Raw genomic sequence first — 15291 nt, 5'->3', positions numbered from 1 at the left:
CATTGCTGTCTAACTTAGGACACCAGAAAATGGAGAGATTTGGAAAGGGTAAGAGAGGCTCCCTGGAGGAGAAACGTGTTGCCCTGAGGCAGTGTAGCTGGGAGGAGCCAAGGGTGTTTTTTCCCCTCTGGAATTCTTTAAGAACAGTGATGAAGAGGGACTAGCCCTGAGTCAGGGGATGAACGTGTGTCATGAGTGTATGCTCGTAGCCAGCCTTCAGTCCCTGCTCGGATTGTCTGATCTGGGCCTGAAGAACCAAGAGCGCCGAGTTGCCTGTATGATTACCAGTTCTACAGGTGACACTAAGATGGATTTAAATACAAATCCATTTCTGGTACAGAGAAATAACAGGGAGCCAACACAGGTGACTATGTTATTCACTCAGATTTTATTAATACAAGTTTACTTTTATTAATGCAGATTTAATTCAAATTTATACTAACCTAATAACAATACTAATCATTCAGAAACAATTAGTAATAATATTACACAAGAGAATTGAGAGATAATGAACCTGAGTCCCAGAGTCTTAGTCTGTGGGTCCGGAAGATAGCACAGTGGGCAAGGGAGTCGTCAGTGTCTTGCAAGGAAGAATCTACAGAGCCAGGAAGGCAGCAGAGCAGATTAAGTCCTCAGTCCAGCAGGGCAGAGCCTACAGCAGCTGATGCCAAGGAAGATTAGCATGGCCTGGAGCAGCACTCTGGTGTGTGGAGCTCAGCTGTCTCAGCAGTGGCCTGGAGCTTGCCTCAGTTATCCCCTTGAGAGTGGTGTACTCCACCCTTCTGGATCTTTTGATAAATCTCTTGGCACCCCTGATAGCAAGTGGGGAATTTCCTCAAGAGCCTATTTATGTGTGGTCTTGCTTTGCAGACAGGGATGTTCTGGTCATGTGTGCAGATATCTTAGGTGTGTCTTCTTGCCAGATGAGTCTAGCGTGACTTAGATAGTTTCCGTCTTGAACCAAAGTATCAGGTATGACTGGCAGCCATCTTGGTTGACATGAGGGACTCCATTTTATTTTATATATGTTATGCAATCTTGACTGGAACAATGCTGCTTTATTGGTCCTGCTCTCCACAGTGTGATGTTCTCAAAGAGTATTTGCAAGACATGGGGACTGTAATATCGACAGGAAGTTGATAGGAGGGTTTGTGGAAAATTCTCTTTTCCAGAAAAAGCCACTCTTCTTAACAAGCACTTCCCACAGATTGCATCCTACTCTTGCCCTTTCTGAGAAAAACTCTGATCTGAGGCCCCTTCTCCTCAGGGCAGACCAGCTGAGCCCCCTGAGCTCCTATCCAGGCTGCCTGCAGCTCTGCGCTTCCAGGGCAGAATTCTCTCAGGTTGGCCTAGGTCAAGGGCTCTCTATGCCCCTGCAATCCTATGTCCGCATGAGAGGCTCTCAACAAGGCCTAAGGAGAATATCTGGGGAAGTCTCTGGAACTATAAAATGACCTCCAAAATAAAAGAATGCTATTTTTACAGAATATTCCCCCCTCCCATCCGAGAAGTCTCCCAACACATTCAGCAGATAATGAATCCCTTTTTCCTCCCCTCATCCAGCAACCCTCCGTAAGCCCCCACCCCTGGTCCTCCCAAGCAGGGTGGTCTTCTCCCGTAAGTGTGAAGATAATTTCAGTCCCTTTTCCCCAAAAGGCCTTGTCACCTGACCGGGACCTCCTGGTAGCTCAGGAATGGTTGGGCAGGCAGGGTGGGCTCTTGAAGTTGATATCAGACTGGCCAGAGTTGCACAAAGAGCAGTTGGTATCTTAGGTTACGTCAGGTGAAGCTTCATGTATGCGGTGTTCAAATATAGCAGGTGTGGCCTAAAACAACTCAGAAAAAAAATGCTGAGGGGTTCGTTTCTCTTTCATTGTTCTCTAGCTTCAAAACTTTGGCGAGGCCTTTGTTGAGTCTGAGAGGCTTTTCCTGTTCCTAGAGGTTGTAGAAATGGTTTTGAGAAATGTAGGGGGAGGCATTAATAGACAAGAGGTGGGTTCACCTGTCCCCAGACCAACCAGCCCCAGGTTTGACGGTGACGGGCAGGAAGAACAGTGAAGAAGGCAGGCGGCAAGGGGACAATACTTGAAACTAACTATGTTAGGGTGACCTGGTGCTCAGAGAAGGGCACGTGGGAGAGGTCTGGGGAGGTGAGGGTGTAGACTGGGAAGAATTGCGAAGGTCCTGGCTGTTTTAGGGTGTATATACCACACAAACACAAACATGACCTTAAATAGGGACTAGTGTCCCAGAAACTTAGGGCTGGAAAGGAGCTTTAACAGTCAGTGAATTTGAACATCCAATTTAGGTCAAAAAACAGGGACAGCATAGAACCAGCCCTTCACCCCCAATTCATGCACTGTTTGAAGGCTTCAGGAATGGTGAACCATTTGATAACTTTCTGAGGGGAAAGAAGGTGAGGCAGGTAAGGTGGCAGCTTTTATTTCCAACTGCCTCAATTCCTGGGACTGTCAATGGTGTGAGTCTCGTATGGCTCATTGCTTCTCACTCCTATGTCACCTGGAATGCAATCTTTCTCTTCAGATCTACTCAAACACATGTTACTTTTATGTTGGAATCCAAGCAAAACTAACCTTTTAAGTTAACTCAGGAATACAGGCCTGAGGCCTGAAAGAAATCTGGCTGTAAGCAGGTAATGGAGCGAGGGGCCAGCTCAGGGGAGATTCTCCTTTCCCTCCTAAGAGTCCCAGGAGACTAGTCCAGAATTAGGGTAATGCCCCTCCCACCAGAGCCTCTGCCCACCTTCCCCCAAATCTGGTAATTGACTTGTCAGGTTCCAGGATTAAAAAAAAAAAAAAAAGGATGGACACAGCAGAAAGGCTTTACAAGCTCTATTTCCATAGGGAACTGGGCTAAATATTTATATTCTGATGATGTTGCAGAATATTTGGAACACACTCCCCCTCATAGTTACCTCCCTTTCTCCACCTGGGAATCCAAGAATGAATTCAAATGAGCCTCTTTCCTCCCCTTCACCAAACTCTTTCTTCCCTGTCAACTTCCATGAGTCCTTAGACAGCTCACCTTCTCCAGGAAGCCCTGTTGCATGGAGTCCTCATGCTTCCTCTACTTGCTATGAAGTGGAGAAAGCCTTGCACTGGGAGTTGGGAGACTTAAATGCTGATCTTCATCTTGGGGGGGGGGATCATTGTGTGACATTATACTTGTCATTTCTTCCCCCAAGGCTGATTTGTGCATCAATTAAAGGAGATGGAATGAGATTATCTCTATGTATCCTCCTGGCTCTGATGAAAAAGCCCTGTTTGTGTTGTTGGGTGGGCTCATTTTTTAAGCCTTCCGGTCAAATGGGGGATTTGGGACATGGAGTCAAGAAAGAGGTTTAGAAACATTCTGTGTGGATGAGCGTGAACACCTGAAGGCCTGTGTTGTTTTCATCCTGTTTTGTTTCATTTTAATTCATTTCATTTCATTTCAGTTTTTAAATCTGAAGATTTAACTGACTTTATTAAACAATTCATGAACATGGTAGCATCCCATCTAGCAAGTAGAGAAGAGCCCCTCATCCCATTTCATTTTAGTTCAGTGATTGTCTGTTGGACAGTGACTGTGGGCATGGTACTGCACTTGGCTTTTTTGAGGGTACCAATACTCACAAGATACTGTATCCTGCAGGGAGCTTACACTCGAGTTAGGGAATGAATTAGAAATGTACAAATAGCTATTAATGTAAGAGCTACTCTGAGAGTAGAAGTGGTGCGTTAAAATCACCTGAAAACCTTATTCAAAATTCACATTCATCTTTCCAACAATCTTAATGTTTTCTCTTAAAATTGAGAACAGTCAAGGACACCTGATCTTATTACTCCTATTCAGCTTCATGTTAGAATTCCTAAACAGTGCAATAATGCAAGAAAAAGAAATTAAAACATACAGATTGGAAGGAGAAAATAAAACTGACTTTATTTATATATGATATGATTGTCTACGCAAAAGATCCCAAAGGTTCTACACAAAAGCTACTAAAACTAACATGTAAGCTTAGCAAGGTCATAGGCCACAAACTAGCAATAAACAGTTGGAAGTTAAAATTAATAAGGCAGTACTATTTACAATAGCATCAAGAAAGTGTAACATACTGGATATACAGGTGAAAATTTTGTGTATTATCCATGTACTCAAAACTAAAAAAACAGTGATGAAAGACAAAAGAGTCCCTAAGTGGATAGAGAGATATACCATGTTCATGGACTGGAAGACTCATATTGTTAAGATGTCAATTCTTCCCAAATTAATCTATATGTTTCATGAAACTTCAATCAAAATTACAGCAAGATTTTTTTGTACAAATTTATAAGATTATTCAAAATGTACATGGAACCCTGGATGGGTAACTCAGTTGGTTAGAGTGTCAGACACAATACACCAAGGTTGCAGGTTTAATTTCTGGTCAGAGCACATACAAGCAGCAACCAATGAATGCATTAATAAGTGAAAAAACACATTGATGTTTATCTTTCTCTCTCTCCCTTCCTCTCTCTCTGTGAAACCAATCAGTCAACAAAAACATTTGCAAGTGTACATGGAAATGCAAACAAAGTACCTGGACTAACCAAAATATTGAAAATAATGTTACAGGACTCAGACTACTTGATTTCAAGACTTATAGTAATCAAGGTAGTATGTGTTGGTTAAAGGATAGATACATAGATTGGTGAAATGGAATAGAGAGTCATAAATAGGTGATAAACATTCTAGAAGAAACAAACAAGAAATTATTTGTGATCTTGCGTTAGGCAAACATTGCTTAGATACAATGCCCAAAATCATGAGCCATAAGAAAGAAAAAATTTAAAAACTAAAATTTATCAGGATTGAAAACTTCTCATTTGTTAAAGACAAGTCACAGCCTGGGAGAAAATATTTGCAAAACACATATATGATAAAGGACTTTTACCAAGAATTTTAAAAAATTCTCAAAACTCACTAGTAAGAAAACAGACAAATTAATAAAAATGGGCAAAAGATTTGAACAGACACTTCTTCAGAGGAGAGACAGAGATGGCAAGTAAACACATGAAAAGATGCTCAACAGCATTAGTCATTAGGGAAATGCAAATTGAAGCCACAATGAGATACCACCGCAACTGTTAGAATGCCTAAAACAAACAACCCAAGTGCTGGAGAGGGTGCAGGACAAATGGCATTCTCATGCATCACTGTTGGAAGTGCAAACTTGTACAGATGCTTTGGAAAGCAATTTTGTTATAAAGTTCAATGTACACTTACCAGGTGATCCAGAACACTCACTCCTGGGCAGAGTGGGTGCATAGTTCTACACTTCCACCAGCAATGTAGGAGAGTTTTGGTTGCTCCATCTCCTCTTCAATGATGGGTGTTTCCAGTCTTTGTCATTCTAATAGGTGTGTATGTTATTTTATTGTGGTTTTAATAAGATTTTTCTGATGTCCAGTAATGTTCTTCAATACCTTTTCTTGTGCTTACTGGTCATTTGTACATCTTTTGGGGAAGGCCTGTTCAAATCTTGCACAGATTTTTATTGGGTGGCTTGACTTATTGAATTGCAGGAGTTCTTTATATATTCTAGATAACAGCACTTTGTCAAATACATGTATTGGGAATATTTTCTCCCAGTGTGTGGCTTGTCTTTTCATTTTTTCTGAATGGCATATTACAAAGAGCAAAAGTTTTTAATGTTGATGAATTTCAGTTTATCAATACTTAAAATAGTGTGGGTTTTTGATGTCCTAGTTAAGGTATTTTTGCCTGCCTAATGGTCAAAAATATTTTCTCCTAAAATAAAAATCTATGAAGCAAAGGGAAAAAAATAGAGAGGACTGTACAATTCTGCCTCTGCCTTGGGGATCCACAGTCCCTCCCCCAGTCACTTTTGTCATTCTTAATCCCTTCACCTGTGCCTTGGCCCATCTTCCCACCTTGTCTCACTTTCACCCTTCTAGTTTTCTGTGACCCACCTCAGACCCTCTCTTTCCCAGCCCTCACTCGAAGGGGGTTTCCCCAATGTCTCTGTAAAGACCACCTTCAGTCCATGCTCCCCACTTCCTCCTGAACCTCAAAGCTCCCGGTCCATGTCTACTCAACACTTATGAATTCACTATATGATTCAGTTCAACATTTGTGTATTAAAGTTTAGAATCAGTCAGCCTTGGTTAAAATCCCACCTCTTTTACTAAACCAATGACATCATTTGGGCAAAGCAGTTAGTCTTTTGAACCTTAGTTTTCATTTCTAAAAAATGGAAATAACCATAGAGCTGTTGGGAGGATTAAATGAAATTACTGCCAGAAAAAGATGTGGGCTGAAACATTTTTACCAATGGTAAAAACTAACATTTACTTTCATTCTCTTGAATGGTTTATATTAACACCCTGGTTAAGCAGCAAGGAGAGGTGTCGTTATCACCCTATTTTGAAAGATGACAACATTGAGGCTGAAAAGTCCACAGATACAAGACCAGGAAGTAGTGAAGCTGGACTAAAAAACCAAGGCTGTGCTCTTACACCCCAAACTGTTTCCACTCTACCCCACTCTGTTTTCCTTCTCTTCCTGGATTTCCTCCCAGTGATTGGATTGAGGGGTTCATATAATAGGCGGGGGCTGCGACGGAGGCCTGGCTGAGCAGGGTGTGTACTGGATGAGAGGAGTGAGGGGACATCTCAGCTTCTCTGGTGGTTCTCAAAAAGGACACCGACTGAGAGAGTTGCTGAGCCCTACCAGTGCCTGTGTGTATGCACAGATGTGCAAAGTGACTCTGCCAGGCCTGCAGCTTCAGGCGGAAGAGGAGAATTAAGGGCTCATGGTGGGACTGCTAGTCTGTGGGGTAGCCTGCATTTTCCTGGCCTAGGTGAAAGGTAGTGAGAAGAGCTTGAGTCCAGAATATTCCCTCAGGGAGCTGTTCCCATAGTTAGGGAGTAAGCAAAAGAAGGGATCAGGGTCCTTGGCCTGTCTGAGTTTTCTACAGGAAGGGCTGCCCTCATTCCCTGCAGAGAAGTTTGCAGCCTTACAGGGCCTGGCTGCTTCTATTATGAAATTAATACCTGCCAATTATTTTAGATTTGGAAAAATAAAAAGATAGAAAATTTAAAAACAACTGTTAATATTTTGATATGTATTTTGAACACATTTTTCTAAAATATTTAGCTTTAGTTAGTTTTTAAAAAGAATATAGTTATGCTCATATTGTATCTCCAGTCTTATTGCAAGCCTTCTATTTTGTGCCTTGGATTTATTCCATTTTGATTTTTCCTTTTCTCACTTAACATTAAAACCAGATTTTTTAAATGTTTGCACAAACAAACCCTGTAACCATAATTTTTATTAATTATATCCATTGATGGACATAGTTTACTTGACTATTCTTTATTTTTTATTTGAAAATTATTTTGGGGAAAAAAAGTTTCTGTTACGGAAGCAGAAGCAATTCCCACCAACTATAGAAAACCCCATTGAGTGGGTCTCTCTGAATCACAGTTCTTTCTAGATATCAGTTTCTAATTCATCAGCATCACTCTCTTAAATTTCTAGATGTATCTTGAGTTTCAATACCACTCTGGTAGAAACTAAAAATGTTGAAAAAGGAACAATTTCAGAAAACACCCTATCTCGGAGCTTTTTGGGTATAAATGCCTACACTTCATATTGCTGAGGTCAGCCAATAGCTGACAGATAAATAATAATAAGCAAACCCTGCTAACTAAGCAATAATTATTTGATGTACTGTTCCCAAGTAGATGGTGTTATATATTTTCTTGTCAGTTTCAGCTTTGGGGAGCAAACCCATGAACCTATCCTTGGTCTGCTGCCAATTCCAGGAAAGATATAAGGGAAGCCTTCCACGCTCCAGCAGGGAACACTGAGACACTTGTTCCCACCTTCTCAGTGTTGCTCACTCCCCTTGAGTTGTTATGAGCAGGCAGGTCTATGCCTTGAAGGGCCAGAGTGGAAGCTTCATCAGGGCTCAGTTGTCCTGCCAGGAGGGTGGTAGAGATGGGCGGGAAGCTCGCTGTCGGTCCAGAAGAGCAGCAACCACTGCCAAGGTTACACTAGGCGGGAAGGTTACAGTAGCTGGAGTCTCGTTAGCCTTGGTGAGAGCAGGAGCATCTCCACCACTGTAGCTGGAGGTCTGGCCCATGCAAGCAGTCTGGGGAGCCATGGGGGTGGACGTTTTGGGGTGGGCAACCTTGGGGGGTGGACTTTGGTCTTGACCGTGGTTTTGGGGGGCTGGAGTCAGTAGGCCCAGCAGTCTGGCCTGGGAGCATCCAGGAAGTTGTATTCAACCCAAGCTTGTTGAAGCTTTTGGATGTGAAGATAGACCCTGCAGTCCAGGAGGGAAGCAGCATGAGCAGGGGTAGATTAAAGAACTGAACAACATATTTGCCTCCTCCATTGACAAGGTGAGTGCTGATGCCTGGAGACCAGACAGCCAGACCCGGATAACTCCAGGGACCTGAAGACAAGGCCTTTCTGCTATGATTGAGATGTGGCTAGTGGCTACCATGTTGGTCAGTGCAGGTCTAGGTTTTCTGAGGTCAGCTAGTGCAGTCCCTGTCTCTTAAAGCTGGTCCTGCTGGAAGGTGCTCATTTTGTTTTTCCTGTTCTCCAGACCTCCTTAGGAAACTGGATCTGAACCTCAGCACCTTATCACTGCCATGTCAAACTTGGGTCCTTCCTGTCTTGTCCTGAAATAAAGGTGATTCCTCCTGCATGAACAGTAAATTGGAACGGGATGAGAGGTCCAGTTTTAAAATCGTCAGGCTGGTCAGTGGGTTTCTTGTAAGGGGTCACTTGCAGACATTGGCAAATGGTTTCTTGCTCGTAAGCTATCATGTGATTCTGAGTCTAGGAGTTTCTCTCTGAGCAAACTGGCATTTCTGCTCCCAAAACCCATGAATGGAGACACCAGAATCAGACAGTGCCCAGTTACTGAGCTCTGAAAAAGGAGCATGGAACCAATGCAGATAATTTGACCAGGTGATTTTCAAATTCTGTTGGTCAGGCTGGGAGGGGTGACATATGTCCATAACCTTGAAAAATCCTGACTTTCAGGTCTTGTCTCAACACCAAAAGGAGGCCAGACTTCTTATACTAGCTATGCCAAAAAATCTGCTTTTGGATCAGCTTTAGATGGAGGTTTACAATGAATAGCTTTGGGGGAAAATAGGGGGCAGGAAGGCTGCACCTTGAATTTGCATCAGTGGGATGCTCCAGATTGCCTGGGAAAAGGGCTCTAGTTCTGCCTGGCCCCACCTTCCTCAGGGTGTTTTTCCTTAGGGAGGAGCAGCTATGGATTAGCCCTATTGCAAGGACTTGAAGCTCAGAAAAAACTAGGAGAAGCCAGTAAGAAATAAAGTAGAATTAATGAATGTGCCCAGAGCTCTGGGTTTGGGCACGCTTACCAGTGTAGACAGTACATTGAGAAACTATGTTCTCTCATGGTGGCTATGGTTGACAACACTGTATCATATAATTAAAATGTGCTAAGAGAGTATAGCTTAAGTGTTCTCTCACACACACAAAAAGGGTAAATATGGGGACTCTTTCACAATGTTGTGCTCTTTAAATATATCATAAGTTTATCTGTCCATTATACCTCAATAAAGCTGTAAAAAGAAGAGGTAGGAAATTGTATGGAGTTCCTGCTTGATTAAAGATCTGGCTTGGGGGAAAAAATTAAACTGTGTTCTTCCTTCTCAGGCCTCAGAGGACTGCTGTGCTGTGAGATGGGGCGGGTGTGGTGGGGATGCGTACATGGTAGATTTGCTGTAGGAAGAAATGTCTCCTGATCTTTAACAGAAAGGTGCTCAACATTCAAGATGCACGTTATCAGTTAATTCTTTTTTTCTCCTCTTGCTGCTGTCTCCTGCAATGTCATGAAGACATTGAGAAGGACGAGGACAGGGAATATTTTGTCCACACCAAATAATTATGACTATTTGTAAAAGAGCATTCCTGAGGGTGAGTTATTTTGCTGGCTCATTGATGAGTCTCTTCCTGACATCCCCTCTTCCCAAATGATTGAGGCCAGTGGTTCTGAAGCTTTGGTGGGAATTAGAATCATGTAGCTGAGAAACCTGGACCTCCATGCGCCTTCTGATCTTCCAAGTGATTGATTCCAATACCCTCTAGAGTCTGAGCACCACTCTTCTAAGATGAAATTTCTCCAAAAATGGGGCTAAACCAGACTCTACATGGCATGTTGGAAGTTAGTGCCAAGTTGGAATCACTTTTCCCTCTTGCCAGGTGAGCAAGGAGTTCTCAAACCCGCTATGCTGTCCCCTGGGGCTGAGCCCTTGGAATTCCGGTTTTAGGTGCGGTTCCTGGAGCAGCAGAACCGGGTATTGGAGACCAAGTGGGAGCTGCAGCAGCAGCTGGATGTCAACACCTGCGCCACCAGCCTGAAGCCCATCTTGGAAGGCTACATTGGCTACCTCAGGAGGCAGGTGGACAGCTTCACAGCAGAGAAGACCAGGCAGCAAACAGAGCTGACGAACATCCAGGATCCCACGGAGGAATACAGGAAGAAGTGAGAGAGCAGGTGAAAGTGGGGCAGTGGTGTTCAGCCAAAATACCTGCTCTTGCCGGGTCTAGGTCTGAAAGAAGTGCTATGGCATGAACTGAAGTTCCTTTCCAGGAATCTTTGTTTTCTTCTTGCAAGTCTGTTTGTGGGTGTTCCTTCAGGGTGTGGGAGAATGGAGAAATGTAATATCTTAGAAGTAACAGTCTTCTGAATCCTACCAGACGTGAAGCAGAAATCAATAGGACAGATGCTGAGAATGACTCTGTGGTGCTGAAGAAGGTGAGAGAGAGGCAGCTGGCTTTCTCCCCCAGGTCTTAGTTCTGGCCCTCTTCACCCTGCTCTGCACTGGCCTCAGTTTCCTCAGCTCTGAGCCAGCACTGTGCTAAGTGCAAGAATGTGAGAAGTAGTTAGAATGAAGGCAACTCCAGCCCTGACCAGGTGGCTCCATTGGCAGAAGGCCAACAGAAGGCTGTGGGTTTGATCCTCAGTCAGGGTACGTACAGAAGGCAACTGATCAATGTTTGTCTCATATCGATGTCTCTCTCTCTCTCAGGTAAGGATTAAAAAAAAAAAAGAATGAAGGTAACTCTGATTTCTGGCTCAAAAATTCAGAACAATGCACTTGACATTGTTCTCACTTTCTTAGTTTTCTAGATGCTTTTAGAGGAGCCCTGTTGATGCTCCTCACCCCTGGCATCCTGGGAGTGCAGGTAAAGCTCTTGCAGCCCCCAGGGCCCACTGCCTCTTTTCCTTCAGGATGCTGACTGGGCCTGCTTGATCATGGTGGACCTAAGGACCAAAGTGGGTGGCCTGCAGCAGGAGACTGAATTCCTCTATGTGGCTGTGAGTTTCGGAGTCTAAGCTCTCTGAGAGTCCCTGGGTTGCTTGGAAAACCAAGGAAGATGAAGGTTCCCTGGGCTGTCCCTGAGCTTCCACATGGCTGGTGGCAAGGTGGCACTGGGAACCCCAAAGTGTGGGTGACTTTTCCCAAGGACTGATCCCTGCCCTGTTGCACAGGAGCTGGCCCAAGTGCAACAGACAGTCAAGGACACCAATGTGGTCCTCTCCATGGACAGCAATCGGCACCTGGACCTTAACTGCATCTTCTCCAAGGAGATTTCCCAAAGGAGCCAGGCTGAGGTTGATGCCCTGTACCAGAGCAAGGCGCTCACCTGGAGAAGTGTCCTGTGCTTTGTTATGCCCAGAAGACATATAAGGGTCCCTCCCTTGACAACAGGGATTGACCTGTTCAATTGGCCTTGTGGTTGGTAGGGTCACCGGATCTCATATGTTCTGTCCTGAAGATGAATGGGCAGGGTACTTGTGAAAGTCTCTGGCTCAGCTACTGTGGTAAGTTACTAGGGCACTGGCTTCCTACTGGCTCTTGCCAGTCCTACGCTAGGGGAGGCAACCCAACTCTGCAGACCCAGGCACATTTAGAGACACCAAGGTGGCTTTTAACCAGTGTAGTCAGCTTTTAATTCCAAATGTTGTGGCAGCCAGTATTTCAACCAAGCCAGTGTCCTTCTATCTGTACATGCTCTCCTCTGCCTTCCCACCCCGCCTCTATGGAAGCACAGTTTCGGGAAGCCTGACCTTATTTTGTTTCCTCAGGTAGACCATATATTCCTAAAATACAGGAGTGTGTCTCCTTCTTTACGGTTTCAACCACAAAGACCAGACTGCACAGGTGGCTTAGAGGTCTGGGGTGAGGCACGCTGGGGTTGGCTCTCCCCGTGCTATGTTTTCACACTTGCTTTTCCCGGGTCACAGGACCACGAGCTCCAGGTCACTGCCGGGAGAAAGGGTGATGACTTCAAAGTGATGAAAATGAAGATCAGCGAGCTGAACCGAGCCATCCAGAGACTTCGAGCAGAAATTGTCAGCCTCAAGAACCAGATGGAGCTGCTGGAACCAGGGAAGCGCTGCTGGAGGGGCAAGCAGGTGGGGGCCCAGAGGAAAGAGACTGGACAAGCGTCCCTCAGGAGTGACCCTGTGCCAACATTCCTGTGTGATGTGGGACAATTAATCAACACACTCATTATTCCTGAAAGGACACCTGAGTTTTGTCACTGGTGGTGGGGTATGTGTCCAGTCAGGGCCTTTGTCCAGAGTCTACATAATTAGCATATATCCTGTCCCTGTATGCTGGAGTTCTTAACTCCTTTAAACTATCTTTCTAGACCTCTGGACCAAAGGGAAAAGTGGGGAGATTTCCTTTCCACTGAGAAAGACAGAGGACAAAGGTATAGTTTTCCTTAGCTTTGTCCAGTCCAGCATGACCGCACTGACACACTACTGGGATACGGGTGCAGAGTGACTCAAGGGCCAAGGGGACCTGGGGGTGAGGAGCAGAGTGGAAGTCTGGAAACAAGTGTGTCAGGCTCACTATGGTGGGAGCACAGGTCTTGTCACTCCAGGCAGAACTGATGCAATTCTGGGACCCAGGTATTTTCCAGAGTGAAACTGAATTACAAATGATGGATCAAATCTAGGATATCCTTCTTCTGGAAATTATCCTCCTCTGAGTCTCAGTCAGAGGATTTATTGATTTTTCTTATTGTTTTTGTGCCAACAGGCTGTCTGGAGAAGCCACCATCAATGTGAACTACTGTGAGTACCGGGACCTCTTCTTTGCTGGCCTGTCAGGAGTCACCCTTCCTGTTGCCTGAGATAAGGAGAGAGGATCTCTTTGCTAGGAGGCTGGGGGCCTGGTGCCCTGGCCTCACTCTGACTGGCTGTGTGGCCTTAGACAGTCACCTCTTGTCTTATGTCCTGCTATGAGGTCTTCAGGGGCCAGCAGGAGCTCCCGAGGATCCAGACCTCAAGTTGGGAATTCTGGAGACACTGGTTCTGGTGAGGGAAATGAAGAGTCAAGTTCAACAATAAACCAGGACTCCAGTTCACGGCACAGAAATATGTATATTTTCCTCCCAGAGGCAAAGTTGAATCTTTGGCCTTGATCTTGTGGCATCTATGAACTTGAGTATTTCACAGAGAACATACCTGCTCTGGCCGTAACCTCACCTTTTATTTTCTTTGGCTATTTGGAGACAGGCCCTGGGTCAAAACAGGTTCTTTTTTTTTTCTCAAACATCCAAAGGTTAGGGCTCTATGGAAACCCTTTGCATGCAGTGTCAATGGGCTGAGTGGTCTGCCAGTCACCCTCGCCTACCTTGCCCTGCACCCCTGCAGTGCTCTTATTCCATGCTGCCCCCTTCTGTGGTCCTGGAGGACAGGCATTCACACCTCCTTTTCTATGATCACTGCCAGTTCTCAGTTGTCCGCCTTCATGGTGTCAGTCATTATACTGACAATCTGCATCCACGGTTTATCAAGAACTTGTTTCAGTTTGATTTTCTAAAGCTCCATGGGATCCAATCTGGGGCATCAGAAGTCCACCCACTTTGACTCACAGGCCCTGGGTGAAGGCATCTCTCAGGGGGTCCTGCCAACCTGGAGGCGAGCTTAGGATCTTAGATGCGAAGGAAATCTTGGAACTTTCTACTCAAACGCACTCCATGGGGCACAAGACAAGAAGCAACTTGTTCAAGAACACAGAGCCAGTGTCCACAGACTGAGACCAGGGCCTCAGTCTCCCACCAAAAAGCGGGGGGGAGAGAAAGACCGACAGGACATGGTGGGTGCAGGTGTGCCAACCTGGCCCCACCCCTTCTCCTGAGAAAGCCTGTGTGGCTCATCCACCTGAAAACAACGTGAGAAGGGGCTGAGTTCATGTGTGCCCCCTTCTCCAGGGATGGAGATAAAAATGGAAACGAAGCAAATATGTGTTAGGACCACACTCCAGACAGAGTCCACTTTGAAATAAATGTCCAGTGAGACCTGCTGGGCTACAAGGGGCATCAGGAGAGCCCTGGGCCCCTACTCTCTGTGGAGAAGATCTTGTGTCCCATGTTTCTTTTTAAAGAGTTGCCTACTTCTGTCTCTACCCCCACCTCGGCCCTCTCCCTTCCCTACCACACTTTCCAATAAACTTCATGGGAAATTCATCCTTTGGTAACTTTTATGCACTGACCAGATGGACCCTGAATATTGTTCACCTCCATTCGCCCTCCTGCAACACACACACCACATGCACACACGCTCACTCTATGTTCTCCTCGCTGTTATCTCTGATGACAGAAAAGCATGTCATTTCTATTTAACTTTGCAAGGGTGGCAAAGATGCCTCTTACATTCCCTCTTTAAAAAAAAATTAAGCTCAGGTCCTTGAGCTCTGCTTGGCAGCCAAGCTGGTATTATTATTGCCTAATTAAGGGGTAATAATTTTGCTATCATTGTTACAAGGATCATTATCAGGAGAACGACCAGAGGGTGTTTAGTGGGAAGCAGCAGCCTGGGGGCAGCATGGGAGGGTAACTCTGTTGCTTTGTCTTTTGCTTGGCTCAGAAGGGCATTCCCAGCCCAGCATGCTATGGAGTTCTGTGGTGTTGGATTGGGAGGGGTTCTCATCAGTTCCCTGTCATGAGTACTTAGAACAGGGAAGGTGACCAGGGAGAGGATGGGCATAGCTCCTTGTCTGAGCAAGCTCTAGGCTCTTGGAGTGGCAGCATGTAGTCAATAATCATTAATTGAGCACCTACTATGTGCCATAACCTGTTCTCAACACAGGTACAAAAATGGTGAGCAAGACCTTTGTCTACTGGGAAGGCAGGCCAGGGGATGTGCACTCAGAGTACAGTGATATAGTGTCATCTCGAGCAAGTGCATGTCAGGAGCCAGGGGCCAGTCTA

The 15291-nt window shown here is 45.1% G+C and overlaps 1 long non-coding RNA gene across 2 annotated transcripts; it reads left to right on the top strand.

Annotated features, from left to right (window-relative positions):
* The first annotated feature begins 184 nt into the window (after window positions 1-184).
* Window positions 185-13311, top strand: LOC150011809 (uncharacterized). 2 transcript variants are annotated; one of them, XR_016510674.1, is made up of 4 exons: window positions 185-364; window positions 8624-8710; window positions 10329-12227; window positions 12311-13311. It is a non-coding gene; the product is annotated as an uncharacterized LOC150011809 (long non-coding RNA). The 2 variants fall into 2 exon arrangements; XR_016510673.1 differs by having other exon boundaries at window positions 10329-13311.
* The last annotated feature ends 1980 nt before the right edge of the window (window positions 13312-15291 follow it).

This window comes from Furipterus horrens, unplaced genomic scaffold (assembly GCF_987537825.1).
Source record: "Furipterus horrens unplaced genomic scaffold, mFurHor1.1.pri manual_scaffold_4, whole genome shotgun sequence".
NCBI classification, from domain to species: domain Eukaryota; kingdom Metazoa; phylum Chordata; class Mammalia; order Chiroptera; family Furipteridae; genus Furipterus; species Furipterus horrens.
Note: the sequence above shows the minus strand (reverse complement) of the source record. Positions and strands in the feature narration are given on the sequence as shown.